This window comes from Crocuta crocuta, unplaced genomic scaffold (genome assembly GCF_008692635.1).
Source record: "Crocuta crocuta isolate KB4526 unplaced genomic scaffold, BGI_CrCroc_1.0 scaffold506, whole genome shotgun sequence".
Taxonomy (NCBI): Eukaryota; Metazoa; Chordata; class Mammalia; order Carnivora; family Hyaenidae; genus Crocuta; species Crocuta crocuta.
The window spans coordinates 2,388,145-2,394,085 of record NW_027528991.1 but is presented as its reverse complement, the minus strand read 5'-3'; the positions used below and the strand labels follow the sequence as shown (position 1 = coordinate 2,394,085).

The window sequence follows — 5,941 nt, the reverse complement described above, 5'->3', positions numbered from 1 at the left end:
CGGCAGACACGCCCCCGGCACGGCAGACACGCCCCCAGCCCGGCAGACACGCCCCCAGCTCGGCAGACACGCCCCCAGCCCGGCAGACACGCCCCCAGCCCGGCAGACACGCCCCCTGGCGCCTCGCCGCCGGGACACGCTCCTGGGGACACACGGGTCCCCAGTCTCGGCCGCTCGCTCTTCCCCCGCCCGGCCTCCTTGCGGGGGGGGCTTCCCCTTCAGCCTGGCTGCGGTTCCAGACCTCTGTCCCCTCCCGTCCCGCGCCGTGTAGTCGACTTCAAAGCCCACCGTGCACAGGCTGTTTGGATAAAGTACGGGTGTGGTTTCTCCGTGCGCGTGCTTCTGCCTCGGCACCGGCCCCCTCGCCGCGCGGCGGACGGCGGCAGTGCAGCGTCAGGTGTGGAAGCCGCCACCAGGAGCCGGCTACGCGCGGTGCCCGCAGGTGGAAGCTCTGCGACCCCAGGGAGACTGCGCGGGAAGGGACGCTTGCCCGGGGACGGCGGCGTTTGTCCCGCACGGACGCTCAGGCTTTCCGGAAGCCGGCCGGCGGCCCCGGACGGCACGGGTCTGCGGGGCAGGGGCAGCCTGAGGGTGTCACCGCCCCCACACGACATGGAAGGGGCCGGTGGGGAGGTGTCAGAGGAGGGTTACCTTGTGCAGAAGCAGGTCCAGGGGACGCAGGGGGGACCAGACGGCAGCCGCCATTTCTGTGAACACATCATTCTTAAGTCAATGCCTAGGCCTGACAGACTAAGGCACTTTCACTCCTCCTGGCTTCCCAGTCCCAAGTCCGCTTTTGCCAGATCGTGCTGCGCGACAGGCCCCAAACCTCAGTGGCTCCCTAACTCCCCCCACACAGGCGGACCTGTGCGCAGGCTCTCAGGCGCACCTGCAGCCCCCGGCCTTCCTCACCCTGGGACCCCGGCTGAAGGAACCGTCACAGCTGGCACCTGCCATTCTAGTGGCCCGGCGCTGGGGGAGCCCCACCGTGGCTCTGAGCCCTGGGGGTCTGACGTCTGAGCTTGGCCCAAACAAGTCACAGGCTCAAGCCTGGCCTCAGGGGAGTATAAAGTATCCTTCTAAAGCAGGGGAGGGGCTTGCAGCCGGGGGATAATGTCTGGGACACACGGGGAATGGCAGCAAATAGCTGGGGACAGTAACCGTAAATAAGACCTCAAGCAAACCAGGTGGGCAAGGGAGGGGTGAGGCATGTGGACTGCGGTGGGGTCCAGGTCAGAGGGCCGATGCCACTCTCACAGGGGGGCCGCCTGCTGGCGGCAGGTGGGGGGCAGGAAGCACAGGAGATGCTCACACTTGACTGAGCAGCTGCACGTGGGTGGGCAGCATCTGCTGCTGGGGAATTTGTCAGATGCAACTAATAAACACCAACACTCAGTTGTGGAACAATGGCGCGTGCCAAATGCCAGGGTGCAGAGTTTCCAAACACGTTCCGCACTGTCTGCTGTGTGCTCCAGGAACGACCCCCCGGGGGCTCGCAGGGTCCCGGCCAGCCCGGAGGAGGGGATCCTGGGGTTCCAAGCTCGTGTTTACTGGGCATCTCCCAAACAGACAGCCCTGACCGAGGCCAGGAGGCTTAGGGTGACGAAGACTGCGGCTCAAAGTTGCCTCATTTTGGAGCCAAGGGCGCGCGGTGGCCAGGAGCCGGTCCTCCGATGGCTGATCGTCTGGTTACGCTCTCCCACCCACTACCTGTGTAAACTCAGTAACCTAACCGGCTCCTCTAAGCCTCAGTTTCCTCGTTCGTAAAACAGGAAAGCGATCCTCTCTGACAGTGCGTCATGATGATCAAAACAGATGTCTCTTGTGTCTTGGCAGGAGCGCACTGAGCCCGGTGCAGGCCGCAAGTTCAGGGTTGCGTCCTCTCTTACTTCAGGGCCCTCTGGACCCTCAGCCGGGAGGGACAGACAGCAAGGCGCTCCAGGTGGGAACTCCGCGGGCTCTCTCTGGGCCCTGAGCCTGGCTTTGGGTTTGGGGGGCTGATTGCAGNTCCCCCCCCCCCCCCCCCCCCCCGTCTCTGCTGTGCCCATTCAGGGTTCTCAAGCCCTAAATAACTTTGTCACCCTTCGGGGAATCTTTTTTTAAATAATCCTCTGTATACTAAATTATTGTTACGCTGAGAAAGTTAGGACACTTTCCAGATGTTTTCCATCTGAACTTTCTTTTCTTTTACTCCCAGTACGTGTGGCCTCCCCATGCCGTGTGGCTACCGTGGCAGCTATTTTGTGGATGTTTATTGTGAGCAGTGTCTACAGGAGGGATGGGAGCAGGGAGGCCAGACAAGGGTTTCTCAGGGTAATGCTTTTCTTTTTTTTTAATGTTTATTTGTTTTTGAGTGACAGAGAGAGAGACCGAGCACAAGCAGGGGAGGGGCAGAGAGAGAGGGAGACACAGAATCCGAAGACAGGCTCCAGGCTCTAAGCTGTCAGCTCAGAGCCCAACGTGGGGCTTGAACTCCCAGAATGCGAGATCATGACCTGAGCCAAAGATGGATGCCTAACCGACTGAGCCACCCAGGTGCCCCAGGGTAATGTTTCTTGAAGATGAGACTTTAATAGTTGGAACCCCAGGGAAGAAACTTTCTGGAACAGAAAATGGCTAAATCAAACTGCATGAGATTCTGAACAGTGAAATAAAAGAATATACATTTTGGGGCACCTGGGTGGGTCAGTCAGTTAAGCATCAGACTCGATTTCTGCTTAGGTCATGATCTCAAAGTTTGTGAGTTCAGGCCCCTCTGAGATGGGTTCTGTGCAGGCATCGTGGAGTCTGCTTGGGATTCTCTCTCTCTCTCTCTCTCTCTCTCTCTCTCTCCCTATGCCTCCCCTACTCTCTGTCTCTGTCTCTGTCTCTCAAAAATAAACATTAAAAAAAAAGAATATACAGTTGACTTTTGAACAACTCAGGAGTTAAAGGCATTGATTCTGTGTAGTCAGAAATCTGCATATAACTTTAGACTCTCCCCAAAACTCAACTACTACTGTTGACCGGATGCCCTACTGTTAATGTAAACAGGTGTTTAATACATATTTTGTATGTTGTATATACTGTAGTCCTAAAATAAAGTAGAGAAAGGAAAATACCACTAGGAAAATCATAAGGAAGACGGAGGAGGAAGATGTGGTGGAGTCACAGTTACCCAGGAGGAAATGAAGAAGGGGCCAGAGAAACCGCCCGATCAGGAGAAAGTATGGGATGTGCCTACAGCTGCTGCGTGTTTTCACCACCACCAAGGGCCGCCACCACCGAATGGACGAATTCTCCCCTGGAAGCACACCGTCCGGTAAACTGCAGACCTATGCGTGGATGGGTGAAAGAACTGAGTAGTTTAGTAAAAGAAGTGTACCCAGAAGCTAGAAAGAAGGGCGCACGCTTCAATTCTGCGGTTGTTTTTACAGATCCTAAAAGGCCTGGCTATCAAGTAAAGGAGATCGGCAGCACCACGTCTGGGAGGAAGGGGACTGGTGACTCCATGACTCTGCAGTCACGGCAGGTCCAGATCAGAGACCACGTGGACGCAGCAATTACCCCTCCAAATCGGGCACCGCCTCCTTCGGGGCGCACGAGACCGTATTAGATTTCATTTACTACTTCTTGAATTATTTTGCATCCAGTTATGTAGAATAAACTTTTTCCTCCCCTCATCATCGCCATTAAGCCTTTAAACTCTAAACAAATTGTAATGTGTCTATTTAGGAATTAGATTTGCTGTGTTGCATATTAATAGAAAGTCCATATGCTTCTGGTCCTTCCATAAAATATGAAGAAAAGTGCTCTTAGCATCCTACACAAAACTTTATTCTTAAATATATGTGTGCAATCAAAAAAAATCATAAGGAAGAGAAAACACATTTAGAGTCCTGTACTGTGTCTGTTGGAAAAAACCGACACGTAAGTGGACCCCAACGGTTCAAGTCACGGTGTTCAAACGTCAACAGTATTAACTTTATTCTTTGATGACAAAGTTTAGATTTCAAGGCCAAGGAATTATTAACAAATGTTTACTAAAAGGTCTATCACTTACGGTATTTCTGACTGCTCTCATAAACGCTCTGAAGACAGAAAAGAAAAAAGAGGTGCTCACTTACCTACACGTGCACACATGTGCACACGCCTGGACACACATTCATATGCACCCCTGCATCGATATTAGAACAGACCGTTTACTCGACTGTTTTTTTTTTTTTAATGTTTTATTTATTTCTAGGAGAGAGAGAGACAGCATGAGCAGGGGAGGGTCGGAGAGAGAGGGAGTCACAGACTGAAACAGCCTCCAGGCTCTGAGCGGGCAGTCAGCACAGAGCCCGACGCGGGGCTCGAACCCACGAACCACGAGATCATGACCTAAGCGAAAGTCGGACGCTCAACCGACTAAGCCACCCAGGCGCCCCATCGACTGTTTTTAACAATTATTTCTCTTAAAGGAAACCAGCAAGCTGTTGTAGAATTCTGAGGGATTCCTGCGGAACTGAGTCCTTGTCCTTCAGAAAAAATGTCTGTGTTATAAATAATAGTTGAATATTGCATTAACAGTTAATGTAGTAGATTTTCTAAACATTTTGGTCTTGACTGAGAGTGTTTAGTAGCTTAGACAAATACAAATAACTCATGCCTGGACGTATTGGGAAGAACACCAGCTCTGAAGCCAGCTGGCGAGTGGCATAAAGGGGTCTTCGATGCCTACCCTGTGACGTTAGACCAGTTCACAAGAGGCTGGAGATGTGTCCGTGAGCCCCTGGGGGTGGGGGGGCATCTGGGACACTGCACTGGGCTTGCTCATTCCACCCACCCTCACCTCCTCTGGAGAATGACTTCCTCTGCAGGAGCTGTGAGCAGGGCAGGGGCCCATATGCATTATACAGGAGGCTGCATGGAAAAGCTTGTGCTGTCTTTGGATACAAGTCCCATAATAACAGCTGTCCCTTATAAAGGAGCGTTTACAAGTCAATTAAAATAAATCTCAGCTCATTCAAACAGGAAGAAGCATCTTCTTTCTCCCAGAGTAGATGGAGAAAAGAGGGCTTCTACTGGTCTGGCCTCACAGCCCCATCCTGCACCCCCTTCCCAGCCCCCTTCCTTGTTCTTAGACGTCCTGTCCCTCCTCTGTGCCTCCTTGACACCACCCGCCTCCGGCTTCCCAAATCCCCTCCCAGATCCCCTGTGACGTGGAATGCTGCTATATAGTTCCTCCCTTTTTTCTCCTCTCCTTAAGCGTTTCAATTACAAGGACAAAAAAAAATCTAATTAAAATGTAGTGGGACTTTGTATCCCAGAGTGGCCTTGGCATTCTTTCCAGCCCAGGGACTCTTCTAGAATCTTGCCCTGCTCTATCGATACAGAGACCCTCCTCCCCGTGAACCTGGACGGGATTGCTGACCCCTGCCGGAGAGAAGGCGTGGATTCCGAGGCCGCATGGCTGCCACGGCTTTGTGTCTCCGTCCTGTGGATGCCACCGGCAGCTGTGCGGAAGCACGAGCTTGCACGGACAGAGAGACACTCGGAGAGGCCTGTCTGCACGGAGCCGGGAGCCAGCGGCGGCCCCTGAGGAGGACCTGGCTCTGGCTGAGGCCCACCGCCGCCATCGCAAGGCACAGCGGGCCGGCCTGTCACAGCCTGTCTGAACTGGTGGCCCGCAGAGCCGGTGAGGCTAATGAGTGGCCGTGCAGCCCACTGAGCTTTCTGTCGTTTGTTCCCAGCCTTGGAAACAGAACAGATGGTTCTCAGCGTGGGGGGAGCTAAGGAAGGGGACAAGGACGGAAGCCAGGCTTCTCTGAGATGGGTTGTTTTGTAGATTTAACTTTGGAACCGTGTCAATGTGACATAATTATGCAACAGTTTAATTCTTAGAAAGGCAGCTTCTAGACATTGAAAGCAAAGTGGAAGAAACGTTAAGTTGGCATTGAATAGTTATGTTCCCAGACAG

General features: G+C 53.5%; 1 long non-coding RNA gene across 1 annotated transcript; it reads left to right on the top strand.

The window, feature by feature from the left end:
* The first annotated feature begins 1,338 nt into the window (after positions 1–1,338).
* On the top strand, positions 1,339–3,583 carry LOC144226065 (uncharacterized). The gene is made up of 3 exons (XR_013333524.1): positions 1,339–1,942; positions 3,072–3,301; positions 3,417–3,583. It is a non-coding gene; the product is annotated as an uncharacterized LOC144226065 (long non-coding RNA).
* Positions 3,584–5,941: the final 2,358 nt, after the last annotated feature.